General features: G+C 43.0%; 1 long non-coding RNA gene across 3 annotated transcripts; it reads left to right on the plus strand.

Moving 5' to 3' along the window:
* The first annotated feature begins 15,145 nt into the window (after positions 1 to 15,145).
* On the plus strand, positions 15,146 to 20,824 carry LOC127293911 (uncharacterized). Of its 3 annotated transcripts, none has more exons than XR_011742822.1 (5): positions 15,146 to 15,688; positions 15,794 to 15,992; positions 17,665 to 19,169; positions 19,276 to 19,701; positions 20,172 to 20,821. It is a non-coding gene; the product is annotated as an uncharacterized lncRNA (long non-coding RNA). The 3 variants fall into 3 exon arrangements; XR_007846231.2 differs by having other exon boundaries at positions 20,177 to 20,820; XR_007846230.2 differs by having other exon boundaries at positions 19,276 to 20,824.
* Positions 20,825 to 21,352: the final 528 nt, after the last annotated feature.

Below are 21,352 nucleotides of genomic sequence, written 5' to 3' on the forward strand. Positions count from 1 at the left end.
CTTTGTGGTGCAGCTTTTCTTCAGTTCCCCGGCAACGGCGCCAGAAAATAGTCTTGATGCGCGTATAATTGACACGTTCGTTGGGAACCCCAAGAGGAAGGTGCGATGCGCACAGCAGTAAGTTTTCCCTCAGTAAGAAACCAAGGTTTAATCGAACCAGTAGGAGTCAAGAAGCACGTTGAAGGTTGATGGTGGCGGAATGTAATGCGGCGCAACACCAGGGATTCCGGCGCCAACGTGGACTGCACAACACAACCAAAGTACTTTGCCCCAACGAAACAGTGAGGTTGTCAATCTCACCGGCTTGCTGTAACAAAGGATTAACCGTATTGTGTGGAGGATGATTGTTGGCAGAAAACAGTAAAACAAGTATTGCAGTAGATTGTATGCGATGTAAAGAATAGGACCGGGGTCCACAGTTCACTAGAGGTGTCTCTCCCATAAGATAAAAGCATGTTGGGAGAACAAATTACAGTCGGGCAATTGACAAATAGAGAGGGCATAACAATGCACATACATGACATGATAAATATAGTGAGATTTAATTGGGCATTACGACAAAGTACATAGACCGCTATCCAGCGTGCATCTATGCCTAAAAAGTCCACCTTCAGGTTATCATCCGAACCCCTTCCAGTATTAAGTTGCAAAACAACAGACAATTGCATTAAGTATGGTGCGTAATGTAATCAATAACTACACCCTTAGACATAGCATCAATGTTTTATCCCTAGTGGCAACAGCACATCCACAACCTTAGAACTTTCTGTCACTGTCCCAGATTTAATGGAGGCATGAACCCACTATCGAGCATAAATACTCCCTCTTGGAGTTAAGAGCAAAAACTTGGCCAGAGCCTCTACTAATAACGGAGAGCATGCAAGATCATAAACAACACATAGGTAATAACTTGATAATTAACATAACATAGTATTCTCTATCCATCGGATCCCGACAAACACAACATATAGCATTACAGATAGATGATCTTGATCATGTTAGGCAGCTCACAAGATCCAACAATGAAGCACAATGAGGAGAAGACAACCATCTAGCTATTGCTATGGACCCATAGTCCAGGGGTGAACTACTCACTCATCACTCCGGAGGCGACCATGGCGGTGAAGAGTCCTCCGGGAGATGAATCCCCTCTCCGGCAGGGTGCCGGAGGAGATCTCCAGAATCCCCCGAGATGGGATTGGCGGCAGCGGCGTCTCAGTAAGGTTTTCCGTATCGTGGCTCTCGGTACTGGGGGTTTCGCGACGAAGGCTTTAAGTAGGCGGAAGGGCAAAGCGGGGGGCCACACGAGGGCCCCACACGCCAGGCTGGCGCGGCCAAGACCTAGGCCGCGCCGCCCTAGTGTGGCGGCGCCTCGTGGCCCCACTTCCTTTCCCCCTCGGTCTTCTGGAAGCTTCGTGGCAAAATAGGACCCTGGGCGTTGATTTCGTCCAATTCCGAGAATATTTCTTTACTAGGATTTCTGAAACCAAAAACAGCAGAAAACAGCAACTGGCTCTTCGGCATCTTGTTAATAGGTTAGTGCCGGAAAATGCACGAATATGACATAAAGTGTGCATAAAACATGTAGATATCATCAATAATGTGGCATGGAACATAGAAAATTATCGATACGTCGGAGACGTATCAGCATCCCCAAGCTTAGTTCTGCTCGTCCCGAGCAGGTAAACGATAACAAAGATAATTTCTGGAGTGACATGCCATCATAACCTTGATCATACTATTGTAAGCATATGTAATGAATGCAGCGATCAAAACAATGGTAATGACATGAGTAAACAACTGAATCATAAAGCAAAGACTTTTCATGAATAGTACTTCAAGACAAGCATCAATAAGTCTTGCATAAGAGTTAACTCATAAAGCAATAAATCAAAGTAAAGGTATTGAAGCAACACAAAGGAAGATTAAGTTTCAGCGGTTGCTTTCAACTTATAACATGTATATCTCATGGATAATTGTCAACATAGAGTAATATAACAAGTGCAATATGCAAGTATGTAGGAATCAATGCACAGTTCACACAAGTGTTTGCTTATTGAGGTGGAGAGAGATAGGTGAACTGACTCAACATAAAAAGTAAAAGAAAGGTCCTTCAAAGAGGAAAGCATCGATTGCTATATTTGTGCTAGAGCTTTTATTTTGAAAACATGAAACAATTTTGTCAACGGTAGTAATAAAGCATATGAGTTATGTAAATTATATCTTACAAGTTGCAAGCCTCATGCATAGTATACTAATAGTGCCCGCACCTTGTCCTAATTAGCTTGGACTACCGGATCATCGCAATACACATGTTTTAACCAAGTGTCACAATGGGGTACCTCCATGCCGCCTGTACAAAGGTCTAAGGAGAAAGCTCGCATTTTGGATTTCTCGCTTTTGATTATTCTCAACTTAGACATCCATACCGGGACAACATGGACAACAGATAATGGACTCCTCTTTAATGCATAAGCATGTAGCAACAATTAGTGTTCTCATATGAGATTGAGGATATATGTCCAAAACTGAAACTTCCACCATGAATCATGGCTTTAGTTAGCGGCCCAATGTTCTTCTCTAACAATATGCATGCTCCAACCATTAAGGTGGTAGATCTCTCTTACTTCAGACAAGACGGACATGCATAGCAACTCACATGATATTCAACAAAGAGTAGTTGATGGCGTCCCCAGAAATCATGGTTATCACACAACAAGCAACTTAATAAGAGATAAAGTGCATAAGTACATATTCAATACCACAATAGTTTTTAAGCTATTTGTCCCATGAGCTATATATTGCAAAGGTGAATGAAGGAAATTTTAAAGGTAGCACTCAAGCAATTTACTTTGGAATGGCGGAGAAATACCATGTAGTAGGTAGGTATGGTGGACACAAATGGCATAGTGGTTAGCTCAAGGATTTTGGATGCATGAGAAGTATTCCCTCTCGATACAAGGTTTAGGCTAGCAAGGTTATTTGAAACAAACACAAGGATGAACGGTGCAGCAAAACTCACATAAAAGACATATTGTAAACATTATAAGACTCTACACCGTCTTCCTTGTTGTTCAAAACTCAATACTAGATATTATCTAGACTTTAGAGAGACCAAATATGCAAACCAAATTAGCAAGCTCTAAGTGTTTCTTCATTAATGGGTGCAAAGTATATGATGCAAGAGCTTAAACATGAGCACAACAATTGCCAAGTATCAAATTATTCAAGACATTTTAGAATTACTACATGTAGCATTTCCCAATTCCAACCATATAACAATTTAACGAAGAAGATTCAACCTTCGCCATGAATACTATGAGTAAAGACTAAGGACATACTTGTCCATATGCAACAGCGGAGCGTGTCTATCTCCCACACAATGAATGCTAGGATCCATTTATTCAAACAAAAAGAAAAACAAAAACAAACCGACGCTCCAAGCAAAGCACATAAGATGTGACGGAATAAAAATATAGTTTCAGGAGAGGAACCTGATAATGTTGTCGATGAAGAAGGGGATGCCTTGGGCATCCCCAAGCTTAGACGCTTGAGTCTTCTTAGAATATGCAGGGGTGAACCACCGGGGCATCCCCAAGCTTAGAGCTTTCACTCTCCTTGATCATATTGCATCATACTCCTCTCTTGATCCTTGAAAACTTCCTCCACACCAAACTCGAAACAACTCATTAGAGGGTTTGTGGACAATAAAAATTAACATGTTCAGAGGTGACACAATCATTCTTAACACTTCTGGACATTGCATAAAGCTACTGGACATTAATGGATCAAAGAAATTCATCCAACATAGCAAAAGAGGCAATGCGAAATAAAAGGCAGAATCTGTCAAAACAGAACAGTCCGTAAAGATGGATTTTATTGAGGCACCAGACTTGCTCAAATGAAAATGCCCAAATTGAATGAAAGTTGCGTACATATCTGAGGATCACGCACGTAAATTGGCTTAATTTTCTGAGCTACCTACAGGGAGGCAGGTCGAAATTCGTGACAGCAAAGAAATCTGAAACTGCGCAGTAATCCAAATCTAGTATGAACTTTACTATCAAAGACTTTACTTGGCACAACAAAACACAAAACTAAGATAAGGAGAGGTTGCTACAGTAGTAAACAACTTCCAAGACTCAAATATAAAACAAAAATACTGTAGTAAAAACATGGGTTGTCTCCCATAAGCGCTTTTCTTTAACGCCTTTCAGCTAGGCGCAGAAAGTGTATATCAAGTATTATCAAGAGACGAAGCATCAACATCATAATTTTTTCTAATAATAGAATCATAAGGTAACTTCATTCTCTTTCTAGGAAAGTGTTCCATACCTTTCTTGAGAGGAAATTGATATTTAATATTACCTTCCTTCATATCAATAGTAGCACCAACGGTTCGAAGAAAAGGTCTTCCCAATATAATGGGGCAAGATGCATTGCATTCAATATCCAAGACAACAAAATCAACGGGGACAAGGTTATTGTTTACCATAATATGAACATTATCAACTCTCCCTAAAGGTTTCTTTTTAGCATTATCAGCGAGATTAACATCCAAATAACAATTTTTCAATGGTGGCAAGTCAAGCATATCATAGACTTTCTTAGGCATAACAGAAATACTTGCACCAAGATCACATAAAGCATTACAATCAAAATCATTGACCCTCATTTTAATGATGGGCTCCCAACCATCCTCTAGCTTTCTAGGAATAGAAGTTTCAAGTTTTAGTTTCTCTTCTCTAGCTTTTATGAGAGCATTTGTAATATGTTTTGTAAAGGCCAAGTTTACAGCGCTAGCATTGGGACTCTTAGCAAGTTTTTGTAAGAACTTTATAACTTCAGAGATGTGGCAATCATCAAAATCTAAATCATTATGAGCTACAGCAATGGGATCATTGTCCCCAAGGTTGGAAAAAATTTCAGCAGTTTTATCACAAGCAATTTCAGCAGTTTTAGCAATTTCAGGCAGTTTTGTACGCTTTGCACTAGGAGTAGAAACATTGCCAACACCAATTATTTTACCATTAATAGTAGAAGGTGCAGCAACATGTGAATCATTAGCATTGCTAGTGGTGGTAATAGTCCAAACTTTAGCTACATTTTTCTCTTTAGCTAGTTTTTCATTTTCTTCTCTATCCCACCTAGCACGCAATTCAGCCATTAATCTTATATTCTCATTAATTCTAACTTGGATGGCATTTGCTGTAGTAACAATTTTATTTTCAATATCCCTATTAGGCATAACTTTCGATTTCAAAAGATCAACATCAGAGGCAAGACTATCAACCTTAGAAGCGAGAATATCAATTTTATTGAGTTTTTCCTCAACAGATTTGTTAAAGGCAGTTTGTGTACTAATAAATTCTTTAAGCATAGCTTCAAGTCCAGGGGGTGTGTTCCTATTATTATTGTAAGAATTCCCATAAGAATTAGCATAACCGTTACCATTATTATAAGGATATGGCCTATAGTTATTACTAGAATTGTTCCGATAAGCATTGTTGTTGAAATTATTATTTTTAATGAAGTTTACATCAACATGTTCTTCTTGGGCAACCAATGAAGCTAACAGAACATTATTAGGATCAACATTAGTCCTATCATTCACAAGCATAGACATAATAGCATCAATCTTATCATTCAAGGAAGAGGATTCTTCAACAGAATTTACCTTCTTACCTTGTGGAGCTCTTTCTGTGTGCCATTCAGAGTAATTAATCATCATATTATCAAGGAGCTTTGTTGCTTCACCAAGAGTGATGGACATAAAGGTACCTCCAGCAGCTGAATCCAATAAATTCCGCGAAGAAAAATTTAGTCCTGCATAAAAGGTTTGGATGATCATCCAAGTAGTCAGTCCATGGGTTGGGCAATTTTTAACCAAAGATTTCATTCTTTCCCAAGCTTGAGCAACATGTTCATTATCCAATTGTTTAAAATTCATTATGCTACTTCTCAAAGATATAATTTTAGCAGGGGGATAATATCTACCAATAAAAGCATCCTTGCATTTAGTCCAGGAATCAATACTATTCTTAGGCAGAGATAGCAACCAATCTTTAGCTCTTCCTCTTAATGAGAAAGGAAACAATTTTAATTTTATAATGTCACCATCTACATCCTTATACTTTTGCATTTCACACAATTCAACAAAGTTATTGAGATGGGCAGCAGCATCATCAGAACTAACACCAGAAAATTGCTCTCGCATAACAAGATTCAGTAAAGCAGGTTTAATTTCAAAGAATTCTGCTGTAGTAGCAGGTGGAGCAATAGGTGTGCATAGGAAATCATTATTATTTGTGGTTGTGAAGTCACACAACTTAGTATTTTCAGGGGTGGCCATTTTAGCAGTAGTAAATAAAGCAAACTAGATAAAATAAATGCAAGTAAACTAATTTTTTTGTGTTTTTGATATAGAAAGCAAGACAGTAAATAAAGTAAAGCTAGCGACTAATTTTTTTGTGTTTTGATATAAGTGCAGCAAACAAGTAAGTAAATAAAGCAAGACAAAAACAAAGTAAAGAGATTGGGAAGTGGAGACTCCCCTTGCAGCGTGTCTTGATCTCCCCGGCAACGGCGCCAGAAAACAGTTGCTGGCGTGTAGTTGACGTGGGAGTTAGAAATCTTTGTGGTGTAGCTTTTCTTCAGTTCCCCGGCAACGGCGCCAGAAAACAATCTTGATGCGCGTATAATTGACACGTTCGTTGGGAACCTGTCGTCGTGGTGAACAGACAGATGCCATAGGATGGCTTAGATTGGGGCCGAATGGACGCTAGAGGATTCGGGGGAGGGTTTGCGATCAGATGGGACGAACTTCCGGATGGTTTCCTCAAGAACTTGGCCAAGGCCAGAGGTTGAAGAAGAAAGACACAAGGAAGAACTCGCTCTAGATCACTATCTTCATTGATTCTCACAGGTTACAGGTTTGTGCTTCGTGCCCTTGCTAGTTCGTGCGTCTCTCGTGAGGAGGGCTGCCCACTCTCCTTATATAGGGGAGAGGGTGGCTTACAGTGCAAGAAACCCTAATGGCATCTTTGACTAGACAAACTACTTTACAAAGCTACTTTACAAAGCTACTTTAATCATAGATGACACCGGGGTCCTCCTTAATCAGGGAGGCTGACGTCCTCCGGCTTCTTTCTTCGTCATCTTCTTCTTTATCGTCAGCCCTTCGTTTAAAGCTACTTTGCTTAGCTCATCTTTGTCTTCTAGCTCTGGAGAGGATCTTTGACCAGTCTTGCCGACATGCTCTTCTTTCCGGTGGCCCGGTACCTTTTCTATCCGGTTCCGGTATACCTCCCCTGAGGATACCGGCTTAGCCCTGCTCAGCCAAACGCCCATCTTAGACTCCGGTATGAACATTTAACCGGTATCCTGATGGCTCAAACCATCCGGTTTGGCATGCCTTTGGCATACCGGGGGTCATCCCCCCAACAGAACCCCAAGAGGAAGGTGCGATGCGCACAGCAGTAAGTTTTCCCTCAGTAAGAAACCAAAGTTTAATCGAACCAGTAGGAGTCAAGAAGCACGTTGAAGGTTGATGGTGGCGGAATGTAATGCGGCGCAACACCAGGGATTCCGGCGCCAACGTGGAACCTGCACAATACAACCAAAGTACTTTGCCCCAACGAAACAGTGAGGTTGTCAATCTCATCGGCTTGCTGTAACAAAGGATTAACCGTATTGTGTGGAAGATGATTGTTTGCAGAAAACAGTAAAACAAGTATTGCAGTAGATTGTATGCGATGTAAAGAATAGGACCGGGGTCCACAGTTCACTAGAGGTGTCTCTCCCATAAGATAAAAGCATGTTGGGTGAACAAATTACAGTCGGGCAATTGACAAATAGAGAGGGCATAACAATGCACATACATGACATGATAAATATAGTGAGATTTAATTGGGCATTACGACAAAGTACATAGACCGCTATCCAGCATGCATCTATGCCTAAAAAGTCCACCTTCAGGTTATCATCCGAACCCCTTCCAGTATTAAGTTGCAAAACAACAGACAATTGCATTAAGTATGGTGCGTAATGTAATCAATAACTACACCCTTAGACATAGCATCAATATTTTATCCCTAGTGGCAACAGCACATCCACAACCTTAGAACTTTCTCACATCGTCCTGCATTTAATGGAGGCATGAACCCACTATCGAGCATAAATACTCCCTCTTGGAGTTAAGAGCAAAAACTTGGCCAGAGCCTCTACTAATAACGGAGAGCATGCAAGATCATAAACAACACATAGGTATTAACTTGATAATTAACATAACACAGTATTCTCTATCCATCGGATCCCGACAAACACAACATATAGCATTACAGATAGATGATCTTGATCATGTTAGGCAGCTCACAAGACCCAACAATGAAGCACAATGAGGAGAAGACAACCATCTAGCTACTGCTATGGACCCATAGTCCAGGGGTGAACTACTCACTCATCACTCCGGAGGCGACCATGGCGGTGAAGAGTCCTCCGGGAGATGAATCCCCTCTCCGGCAGGGTGCCGGAGGAGATCTCCAGAATCCCCCGAGATGGGATTGGCGGCGGCGGCGTCTCAGTAAGGTTTTCCGTATCGTGGCTCTCGGTACTGGGGGTTTCGCGACGAAGGCTTTAAGTAGGCGGAAGGGCAACGCGGGGGGCCACACGAGGGCCCCACACGCCAGGCTGGCGCGGCCAAGACCTAGGCCGCGCCGCCCTAGTGTGGCGGCGCCTCGTGGCCCCACTTCCTTTCCCCCTCGGTCTTCTGGAAGCTTCGTGGCAAAATAGGACCCTGGGCGTTGATTTCGTCCAATTCCGAGAATATTTCTTTACTAGGATTTCTGAAACCAAAAACAGCAGAAAACAGCAACTGGCTCTTCGGCATCTTGTTAATAGGTTAGTGCCGGAAAATGCACGAATATAACATAAAGTGTGCATAAAACATGTAGATATCATCAATAATGTGGCATGGAACATAAGAAATTATCGATACGTCGGAGACGTATCAAAGAGACATGCGCAAATTTAGTTCATCTTCAAGCTCCTCTTTGAGTGAGGCAATCTCATTTGCCGCTTCCCTTTCCAACCTTTCCTTCTCCTCTATGAGGTCTTGTGCCGCACCAAGTTGGCTCAAGAGAGCCCCAACATGAGTCTTGGTATCCCCTTGCATGTTAGTGAGAAAAGTATCCAAACCCATAATCTCACGTTTAACGGTGAGACTAGTGGCATCATCAATATATAGAGCATTAGTCAAGGATGATGGTTTGGAGGGGGATTTTACCTCCGAGGATGCCTTTGCCATAAGGCAACGAGCATTGTTGGTGGCGAGGTTCTCATTTGGAGAGTCGAAGAGGGAGATAGAGGGAGTGGTAATGGCGATGGCGGCCACTCCCTCTCCTTCCTAGTTGGAGCTCTTGTCCCCACGTTCTTCATCCTCATCGGAGGAGTATTCTTCTCGAATAATGAAGGCTCTAGGCTTCTTGGTGAAGGAGACCTTGTCGTCATCGGACTTGGGGGAGAACTTGGAGAATCCTTTTGAGAGCGACTTGAACTTTTCCTTGCGGATAAGTCTTCCACCATGATCTTCTCTTCTCTCAAACATACAATCTGCGACAAAATGACTCTTGTCGCCGCAATTGTAGCAAGTTCTTCCCTTTTGCTCCCCCCCCCCCCCTTGGACTCTTGGAGAAACTTCTTGGAGAGTCACGTGATCTTCTTGGTCTTGTGTTTCGGGACTTGTTTCCATCCCAAAATTTCTTGGCGGCTAGAGCCATGTGCTCATGATAATTGATCTTGAGGTCATCCGGTCCCCACTCAATAGGATCCTCATCACTATCACTAGCCTCATGTACCTTCATCTTCAATGCAAGGTTGGGATTGCGTGTGTTGTGGGCGCGAGCAACAAGATCCTCCGCATTCTTCTTGGAGATGTCCAAAGCGATGACTTCGCTAAGAACTTCATCGGAGGTCATAGCATGGAAGGAGGCATTTTGGCGGATGGCCGTCAACTTCACTTCCTCATAAGGGAGGAGAGCGTTGTAGAACTTGCGCTTGATCCAATGGTCATCCACGAACGTTGCTCCAAGATCTTGCATTTGTACGGCGAGAGCGATGAGGCGCCGGTACATTTCTTCGGGGGTCTCTCCTTCAATCATGACGAAATTGTCGGCCATATTGTTCACTTCATCGAAACGAGAGCTTTGGATGCTCGCATTTCTGAGGAAGAGCTTGTCGAGTTTATCCCATGCTTCCTTGGCGGTCTTGAGCGAGCGGATATGAGCGCGGTCCTTTGGCGTGACGGCCATGTGAATCATGTTGATGGCGGTGGCGTTGAGTTGGTCATCCACCACATCTCTTCTTGTCAATTTCTTTGGATCTCGTGGTGAGTAGCCTTCCTCAATGATGCGCCAAAGCTCGGTAGATGCGCTGCGCACATGAGATTTCATCAATAATTGCCAATTTTCAAAGTTATTTGACTCAAATAACGGTGGTGAACCATGCGACAAGATATGTGGCATAGGTATTGGAACATTTATGGTGTAATCACTTGGTGGTGGCACCTCATGATAACCCCCTAGATGTTCCGCAACCGGTGTCTCATCCTTCCCCTTTGTTGAAGTGCCGGTCTCCCCAAGCCCTTCCTTTAGTGGATCTTTTATCGCTTGCGCGACAAAATCAACAAGAGGATAGGAGGTAGCTTTTGGTGGGGGGTTTTCGGCACTTGCTTGAGGATCAACACTAGGGTTTGGTTTTTGAGCAACCAACTCCATCATCATCGCCTTCATTTGGTTAACGATGGATGACTCCAATTTCTTGAGGTCATCCAACGTAGCCGTTGTGGTATCGACGGGAGATGATGGAGCGGGTGGCATAAGGGAAGGTGACCCATTCGCCACACCCGCATATTGTTCGGCCATTTCTTAGGCGGTAAAGCCCGAGCAAGAAAACCTTGCTCTGATACCAATTGAATGGATCGTAGCGAACAAGAGGGGGGTGAATGGTTGCTACGTCAAGTTTTAGTCTTTTTCAATTTTAGTGCAACGGAAGATAAAGGTGATTGCTTTAGTGGTGTTGGTGATCCTACAATGATCCTAGAACAAGTGCAACAAGCAAAGGAACAATCACAAGATAGTAAGAGTAAGGAGCGGGACAACCGGAGGGCGCGGAGACGAGGCGAGGTTTGTTTCCCGCAGTTCCTCCCACAAAAGGGAGTACGTCTGCGTTGAGGAGGTGCTAGCCTCACACAAGAGACTAGACGGCCACACCACGAAGGAAGGCCTCACCTTCTTCCTCGAGAGAGCTCCACAAAGGTGCTCCCCCTTCTCCACTAAGGCACCGGTCGAGGCGGTGATTCCTTCACAAGGTTGGGGCGAGCTCCACACCACAAGGAGGCTCCCAACAATCCATGGAGCTAGTACAACACCAAGCTAGCCTCCATGGATGCACTTTCTCCAAAGTCCCACAATAGGAACCCTAACACCAAGATCCACTAAGGAGTAGCAAGTATTGGTGAAATCTCTCTTGGTAGAACTATAGATCGAGGTCTCCTCCACCACTCCTCAAAATTTGAGCAAGATTGGTTGGATGGTTGGGGAGATCCTCAAGGATTAAGCTCAGCAACAATGGAGGAGAGAGAGAGGGAAGAGATGAAAACGAATTGGGGAAGAAGGGGCCCTTAAATAGGCTCCTCCAAATCCAACCGTTATGTCCAGTTTTTGCCTAAGCGGTACTACCGCTTTTGGAAAGCGGTACTACCGCTCTGAGTTCGAATCCCCACAGATCTTGTCCACGTGGACACATTGCGGTACTACCGCTCGCGGTACCGCTTGAGGTACCGCAATAGGGTCCAGACCTTACTGGATCCAAAGCGGTACCGAAGCGGTACCAGAGCGGTACTGCCGTAACATGTTACGGTACTTGAGCGGTACCGTGGGCGGTACTACCGCTCAAGGTACCGTAAAGGTACCATAACTTGTTCTGTGGGACAAATTCAGCGCAGAACTCTGAGCGGTACCGTGAGGCGGTACCTATAGGGGTAGCGGTACTACCGCTACAGGTACCGGTAGTACCGGCCTGGCTAAAACTGATTTTCTTCCCTTTTTCTCTAGAACCATGTCACCTCGCGAAACACACACAAAACCAGAAAACCTACAGCTACCCATAACTACGCTTCAGTCCTCCGATCTTGACGTGTCCAGCGAGGTCACCATGCACTTGCAAATCTAGCAATGATACTCAAGGTACATGGTGAGATAACTCAAGTGTTGTCATCAAACACACAAAACACGGGGTTTAGACTTTGCTCTTTCACTCGTGCCTCGCTTGGCGCACTGCCCCCAGTTTGGTCATTGACGCCCTTGATCACACCGCTTGGCTTGCTGTAGGTGGCCGTTGGTTGATGGTTACGAGTCTGGATGCCGGGGCGGCGGCCCTGGAAACTGCGCGTCTGGCTCTCCGGCGAGCGGCGCTGTGGTGGTGGTGGCTTCTCTCCTGGGTCGTGAGGACGGCATGGAGTGAGCGGCGGGGGTTCCTGGTGTTGGTGGTGCTTCGGCAATGGAGACTCCCAGATCATGTCATGGAGGCTTGGTTTGTTGACGACCGGATGATCATGGTTCCTTGGCATGGTGGAGCGTGATTTCGGGCGAAAGCCCAGCGCTTTGGCGCCAATGGTGACGACGCCTGCGGGTGTCATGTCCCTCTTGGGGGTACCGTTGTGGTCGCCTCCCCATGCCAGAGCTCCGGGTAAAAACCCTTGACCATTTGGTCTCGACGGCGGCGGCGCCTAGCGTCGTCACCCTCTTGGGGGCGTCGTCGTGGAGCTCAGTTGTCTCTCGATCGTTCCGCGTCTTCATCGGCAGGCATGCTCGGATCCTCTCTCGATGCTCTCCAATCCTGGCGTGGGTGGACTCGACGGCATCCTATCTTTTACACGTGGCATTGTTGTCTTCGCCTCGGTACTGGTTGTTTGTTGGCAGGATCGGCGCTCCACGGTCCGGAGCGGGAGGGCAGGCGGCTCTTCCCGGCTACAACTTGGTGGGTGCGAGACAACGTTGTCCGGTGGTTTCACAAGGAGGCGGGGTTTCACCTTCTGTTGGTTGTATCGGTTGTATCTTGGAGGGTGTGGCGACTTTTTGTTCTTATTTCCTATTTTTGATCTGTTTTGTAAGAGGTTCCCCTCACTACTTTGTATCGGTTTGGCCGTGTGCGGCTTTATTTATAAAGCGGGGCGAAAGCCTATTTCAAAGAGGATGTAATCATGTACGGTAGCTCATTTGGTCTAAAAATTCGTAGTACCCAGAAAGATATGATCAAATTGCTTCCATAAATCGATGGTCCACAGGTTAAATTATGCCCCTTCATTCTGGAGATCAACAAGAAGAATATGAGACCATAGGCGATTCTGGTCAGTGGTTACCTCTCCAATTCATCTTTGGTGGTAGCCTGCACAGCCTCTATTTTCTTCTCTTTCTCTCGCAGGCTTTATCTGGTGATAAAAAAAATCCAAAGGGTTTATAGAAACTAGGAAGTTTGCGGCGCGGCGCACGCCGCGCCCGTGCTGTCTAGGGTGTGGGAGGTGTAGTTTGTATTTGACAGCAACTGCATGCATGCTGGTGGGTTGTTGAATACTTTGAGAGGGGAGGCTAGATGGGGCTGGTCGGTATAAGTGATTGTTTGACTACATGACATAAGACTTTAGGAGTCATAAATAATATCCGCTGATGGCATATTATACCTTATTGATCTTTCCGTGGAATCTACTTACTTCTTGTATGAGATAACCGATCAGGTTTCATAAAGCCTGCTGAAATTAATTTGGTGGAGTTCACTTGTCAATTTGGATATGCCGGTATTACCGTCTGAGCTGAACTTCTGATAGAGAAGACAAAACTAAGGTATATAGTGTATCAATACATGTTAGAATTTATTTTGAAGGTAAAATATGTACCCACATAATAAATGGGAAATTAAGCAGAGAACATAACAAACTATTTTGTCGCCATGGTTAGGAAATTTGCGAAATCCATGGCAACATCAGTAAGGGATGCTGGCGCGATGTCGATTAAGACCGCCTGTCTAAGGGATGAACGCCTCGCCGGGAATGGCCTGGGCTCGGCGAAGGATTGGCTGAGTGGCGAGGAGTCCGCTGCCGGGAGGGCCGGGAGTGCGAATCTACATGAACTTTGCAAGGCCCATTTAGATTGTAATGTGGCACTGCTGATGGGCTGCTGGTGTTCGAAATAAGAAAGCTGGCGGAGGGGAGAGTCAGTGAATAGCCTGTGCGTTGCTTCAGCGAAAAAAAGAGTGGATGAAGCTGCTGTCACCTACCACTGGCTTCTTCCTAGGAGGATGAATCTTTGCAAATAGGATCCACGCGAGCAGCGGGCAGAGTTGTGTTGGGGCTGGCAGAAGAATGCGGGGATTTGTAAGGGCATCCTCCTCGAGGTGTTGCTATTTAGCAAACTAAACGTGTGCCTTGTAGTGTTGTGGCATTGTTTCTTGCTTAGTCTGTATATTTTTGTATGGATCTGAAGAATATATGTAAGCCCAATCTTATTAATGACGGCTACTGTTGAACTGATGTCCGTGTAAAATTGAAGGTGTAAAAAGGAGATCCAAAATGATAGCAATAAATAGATGGACTTGGAGAATATGGAAAAGGAGACATACGGCCGAATTCAGTGGCACCGTCTGCTGTGTCATTGTGGCATCATCTGCTGTATCATTAGGCTGTTTTACTTTTGTTAATATGTACATCTGCTTTTGTAGATAATTTGCAAATTCAAATTCACAACGTATATGGTAGTATTATTAAGAGAAGATATTTCGAAGGAAAAAATATGAATGCCAAGAGTGAGCAAATGGGTGCTGTAGATTTTTTTCAAAATTTGCTAAACAAACATGTGTAATCTATGGCTGGAACAGGTAAATGTTTTTTGTCTGTCAAAAAAAGGTAGAAGTTTTTTTTTTCTTTTCCAGAATTGTGCAATTAAGTATGTAATTCGAAGACATGAGCCGGACCACTTTACGGCCCATCTAGGCCGTAACTTAGTATTACTGGTGGGCTGCTGTCCGATGTAAAGAGAACAACAGATAGGAGGCAGTACTTCTAAAAAAAAAAGGTGGTTTGCGTGGGTGAGTTGATCGGTGGAGAGTAGCTGTCAGGCTGTCACCTACATCTGTCTTCTTCTCCAGAAGGTGCTTCGAAGGGGAAAAGTTAGCAAGGTTAGAGCTTGTGAAATGTTGAGCAAACTTGATCACGTCCGCTTGCAGTCAACATGGAAAGCAAGCAGATCGGTCCGGGAGGCTACGCCGGATTGGCGTTTCCAATCTTAGCCACCTGCGCTGCGCCACTGGATTTTGCTGTTATGAGCTTTTTTTTTGGCTGGGAGGGGAGAGGAGCTGGCAGCCGGAAGGGGTATGAAGGGACTGGGCGGGCAGAAGTGCGTCGCGGGGTCGCTGGTGACGCGGCGACATCGGGTCTGGCTTATCCTCTTCCCGGTCATCTCTGCATGCGTATCCCTGGCCGTGCTACACCCGTCCGCGTGGGACGCATCAGGCGGATGCGGTGAGCAAGGTCGCGGACGCGGAGGACGTGTTGGTGCCAGGGCTGCCGGGGTGTTTGCAGTATGTCCGTCATTCCAGGGGCACTGATGTTCAATCTTATTCCTATGCGTTATCTAAATAGGTAAGCATGCTCTGAGTGATCTGTCTTTAGATCTTGCAGCATGCTCAGATTTGTTCTTTTTGTTTGTTCAAATCAACTGAAGCTTCATTCTGCTGGAACATGCAGCGATAGGATTTTGTTTCTGATCAAGATCTATCTCTTTGGGAGCACTGAATTTGTCACTGAGCCTCTAGGTAAGAGGTAGAAAGGAGGTGCTCAGTGGAAAGCGATGGCATGGAATAAAAAGGCATGTAAGCTGATTTAAGCTAGTAGACCGTACAGAAAAATAACTGGAAAACGAATTGAGGTGTTGTGCTACGACCTGGTATGTTCCTCTTTTCTGAACCATTTGAACTAATTTTTTCATATTAGGCCTTTATTAGTTTCATGAAGTTCCTGCTTTCTTCAGTATTACTTTCTGGTTGCATAGCAGATCATGTTTTTTCCTTTTCTGCCTGCCCAAATAAGTTGTAACCGAAGAAGCAAAACTAAAAAGAAAATAGATGGACGCTATAACCCTTTATCACATCGACTTATCACAGAAATTAGAGGTCATATAGAGATAGGGGAAACAAAAGATAGCCTTTAACATACTCATTAAATTTGTGAAGAGCTGTATAAATACACACAGAAAAGCTATTGACGGTGCCATCTCACAGAACCAGATGGCAATGGCAAGCATATACTAATATGATGTGCGCCAAATGAGCTGCATTCACGGCTGCAGCAGCCATAGGCGGTAGTTTGAACATCCAACACCTACTGTTGTTATATGCATACACGTATGCTAAGTTGCGTCGATATCTGCAGCAACTGTGGATAGTAGTCTGAGCAGTCAACACTTGTTGTTGTTATATGTAGATACCTAAAGCTCAGCTCCCTGAGCACTGCCCCGTGCAAACTTTCAGAGTTAGATTCCTGGTTGTATATCTGCTCCTGTAGTAAAATCTAAACAATTAGCTTCTATTAGTTCATACTAATATAGAACAGAATGGTGAGAAATTTATAAAATTTACCACAGCAGAGCCTAGGTAGAAAGTACAATAAAGAAACCTGGCACTCTTTTTTCATAGCATGGCACTTGCATGAAGAACCGGTGATTCTTCTTTCTCTTTTACTCGTTTAATCAGTTCCATCATTTATGACTATACATACATACTGCCGTCTGGTTGTTCTGAGGAACCATCAGGATTTGCACTCATTCATTGATATTCCCATTATTAGCTAATCAATAACACTGATCCGTTCTGAAAATAAAATAAAAAGACAGTGTGGTTTCTGAAAGGATGAAAAGGATAAAAGCACCTGAACTTCTGCCCAAGCGCTTCAACGGTCTAGTATTTTAAGTTAACCTGGTCACTACTCCAACGATATCTAAAATTGACAGTAAAGGAGAGAACTGAATGAGCATGAGAGGTAGGTAATACAGGTTGTAATAAGTAGTCTGTTTTTTATGGAAACCTGATAAGAGCACATTGTTTCCTGTGCGTGGCAGAATAGCATCAAATGACTTTGTGTCGTATGCATATAGTGGGAAGTTTCAGGCTGCCGCACAACCTCGATAACCTTTGTATTCTGAGTCAATACTGATTCTATGGGGTGGTTTGCTGTTATGTATTTTTTTCTAGGGACCAACAACCATGAAAGGTTGGAGCCTGTAGATCTCTTTTAGCTTCTCTCTGAATTGATCCATTTGGTTGGCTAGCAGGGAGCCTTTCTATTGCGTTGCCCTGCAATATCAACTAAGTCTAAGTACACGTTTATTGTAAATAATCACTGGCACAATAAACCGAAAAAGATATATGTAATGTCAGCTAGTAAAAAGAAGATGAACATGTCTAATTTTAGGCGTTCCATATGAAGATGAACAGTGAAACTAAAAATCCGGACGCTCAGATGAAATATATTTTCATAGATTTCATCATCTGAAGGTTGAGTAAATATCGGCAGATAATTGAATGAGATGGGTAAGATAACTGCATGAATCTCATGTGTAGGTCAGCATGGAGGATGAAGAAACTGAATGTTCAGGAGATACCAGTTGGTCAACGACAGTGAACCCCAATTCATACACATTATATTCTTGGTCCTTGTTCTCCAAGATCCGTGGAAGATGCAAAAGAGCATTCCGTTGAGATCGAGCTGAGACATCTTTTACTGGAGCGGCCTGCATTTCTATTTTCTTAAGTTTCATGCAAGATAAGTGTGGAGATCAAGCGTGAACTGATTGAGCAAACAAACCACCGCAACAATGATCAATTTAAACCAGTGCATAGGGTTATCTTTACTGCTCGCGCATGCCGTGAGGTCTTCAGTGTTCAAGAATCCACATCGTAGCATCATAGCAGAGCCATCATGACCAAGCAAATGAATCAAAAGCTTGTGTGGATAGGTCAGATCAATTTTTACCAAAACTTCAAACAAATTTATAATGCACTCGGAAAAGGTAATGAGAGAACATAAATTCTGAGCATATGGGAGTAACTTGCTAACCTTCATCTTTAAAGCAAACATAATAGTTTGAATAACCGCAATGGTTTTAATTATCTGTCTCACTCCACTGACCATTGGACTCTCAAAATGAAGATTCACGAAGTATGTCTTCGGAGAAAGTTGTGAGAACACACTCTTAAAGGAGAAATGATTCTCACAACACTGAAACTTTGTATGACGTAACCTTATAAAAATTATACTAAACTCATAAAAGAAAATTATCTATAAGCTAGCTGGTATCTTAACAAATGATTTGCACACCGCATATAAAGCAATAGGCCATAATACATGTCTATAAGTTATCCGAACCTAACAGCCTACATCAATCCACCTCAAGCAGAATCATTTCCATATGAGCCTATGTATGATGATAACCATATGAAACGTGCCGCCAACATATATCAAATAATAGTATGAATAGAATCTGCAGTTGCGAAACCTAAACAAATACATTTCCAGCATGTCCAACCAAACATGTATTGGAAAAATAAATAATCTTGTGTCTTAATTGTGAGTTGTTGCAAAATCCACATCTATTATCTTCTAAAGAAATATTCTAACACTGCAGCAGGCCTCATGTAAGCCTATCAATAAGTAAAAGCTAGAACAACAACGGTTTAGTTGACTGTATGATTTTCATAGCAAATGAAAACTTATGGGAGAACTTTATAATACCTTCGGGATGCTAAAACCTGAAGTTTTCCGAGATGAAGGCTTTGTTGGAAATAGTAGAATAGGAGCATCGCAGGCCTCCTCTAAAAGAGGAACATGGAAAATATCACAGGAGTTATCACAGTTGAAGACATGTTGGACTGAAAAAACATTAATCTTTCACAAAGTAAAATATGAAATCGCCGATCCAAATATCAAGACAGCTAATATTAGATTTCCCATTTCTTTCGGTGCAAGTAGAGCTTCCAAGATAATAACTGAATCCCTCTCTCATAAAGAATAAGCGGCAGTGCTAGATTGTTGGCACCATGAAGCTCCCAGATCAGATTCACCAAAGGTAAGCCATGATGATAAAATAAAATGATGCAAGTTCTTCATAACCATGTCATGTTTCGCTTTTGATAGCACCAGCAGGACTATCAGCTGACTCGCATTCCATGCAGAAGAGGAAAACTATCCACCAGAAAACGACCCAACAACTCTCCCATCAGAAGTACCAATGAAGCAGCAGACATACATCTTCCAAGCGGAGATGGAGCATGCAAAGCAGAAGATGGAACCACTGAGGAATGCCTCCCGACCATGGCATCAACAGCAGCATGGCAACCTACAACATCAATCAATCAGTAAACAACATGATATTGCTGGTATATTTCTATGAGCCTCCCGCTACACCGCCTTGGAAGCTTTCCCTCTTCATCCGACCATCGAGCATCCAGAGGCAGCGAGGTCCATCACCACCAATCCCATCACCGCACAGCTCGCAATCCAGAAGGATCTAGGGCAGCGCTGCGAGATCTGGCCGCGCATCACCAGGGCCGGTCCTGACGTGGTAGAGGCCCCGGTGCAAAAGAACAACATGGGCCCACGTATGTGCTCGTGTCATTCAAAGAATTTTTTCATACTTCGATATTTATTTAAATTCTGATATATCTATATAATAAAAAGTATCTACTATCTATATACATCTAAATTTAGATAAACTTACGAAATTCTTTTTATTCGATAGATGTAGTTTATAAAGTCGCTGATATTTGTTCTTACATAGGCATCGCCCTTTTTGGTTGTACTTGTACAATAGATAGGTCAAGGTTCTAAGAAATGTCTTTAGAAATTGTATTTGTACTACTTCTTTCGATTCATATTAATTAATTTCTAATGTTGATGTATCTAGATATATTGTAGTTGTAGATACATCCATACTAACCGCAAGTAATATGAATTGGAGTAAGTAGTAATTTTGTTTTGTCAAGTGCTACATTTTCTCCTTTTGGGATTCTACAACTCATCTGCTAGTTTGCCTAATTCCCGTCCAAATACTTTTTAATTGACATCTTAGCACAGGAAGATTACAAAAAAATATGGCATAAGTTGAAACAAGAACACCTGGAGCGGGACTGGATGTCGCCACGGGTAGGAAGCAAATCTCCTTCTGGTTCAGTCAAGTAGAAGATGATTTCTACTCGGTCAAATCTTCTTTGGTATCTCGATTCTATGGGGACTGAAAGAGTGGGGATTACAAAGATCATCAGAAATCACAAGAAGAAGCAACGATGGAAAGAAATCAGATTGGCTGAAGAAGAATAGAAAGGCTGTGAGCAGGGCCTAGCTGTGAGCTATGTAGAAGAGAGTGAAATGCACTAGCAGTCCTGAAAGTTACCGGCTATGTCTAAAACAGTCCTTGAACTTAGAATTTGCCTTACTTCAGTCCTCCAACTTGATTTGAATGTCCATATACGGTCCAAAATACAGAGGTCCACCGTATGCTGCTGAGGTGGCATGGAATCAGGCCCACAGTGGAGCCCAATTGGTGGACCCATGCCAGCGAAGCAGTAAAACCCAGTCTGCTTTGAGTTACAGACTAGGACGTTAAGTCTTTTTTTTTTTACCCCAGGACGTTAAATCTTTGTTATTTCTTATTTAGTTTGTGTGGTACTTTTAACGTTCTCAAGCTATTGACCATCTTCCAGCCGTTCGTTTTTCCGAAAATTGTATGCACGTCTATCAACTAGAATAAATGAATCCCCTCAAAAACATACGTCCACTTGTTCTCAGTAGTATTAAAACTAGGATTTTGCAATTGGATATAATTTTTTCTTGAATAGTTGAATATATGTGGAGATCCTGTACTAAGGGGATACTCGCTTTAACATCTAGTTGTGCAATTTTTTAAATAATACCTTTTTATCAAATTTTAGAAATAATATACCTTTTGGGGAAATTACAAAAATAATACGGCATCTTCTTGGCACACGCTGATAAGTACTTATTGGTGCTGGCATCAGCGAAGCCGATAAGTGCCTAGCGGCAGGCTAGCTGGTCACCTATTTTGGGAGCCTTTCGGCGTCGGCTAGACCGATAAGTACTTATTGGCGTCGGCGTGGGCCACTCCAAGGCTATATTATTTTTGAAATTTCCTGAACGTGTATTATTTCTGAAATTTAATAAAAAATGTATGGTTTAAAAAATAGCTCGAAGTTGTTATATATTTCTACATTTTCAAACATCCTATCCTTAAAT

Source organism: Lolium perenne, chromosome 4 (genome assembly GCF_019359855.2).
Source record: "Lolium perenne isolate Kyuss_39 chromosome 4, Kyuss_2.0, whole genome shotgun sequence".
Classification (NCBI taxonomy): Eukaryota; Viridiplantae; Streptophyta; class Magnoliopsida; order Poales; family Poaceae; genus Lolium; species Lolium perenne.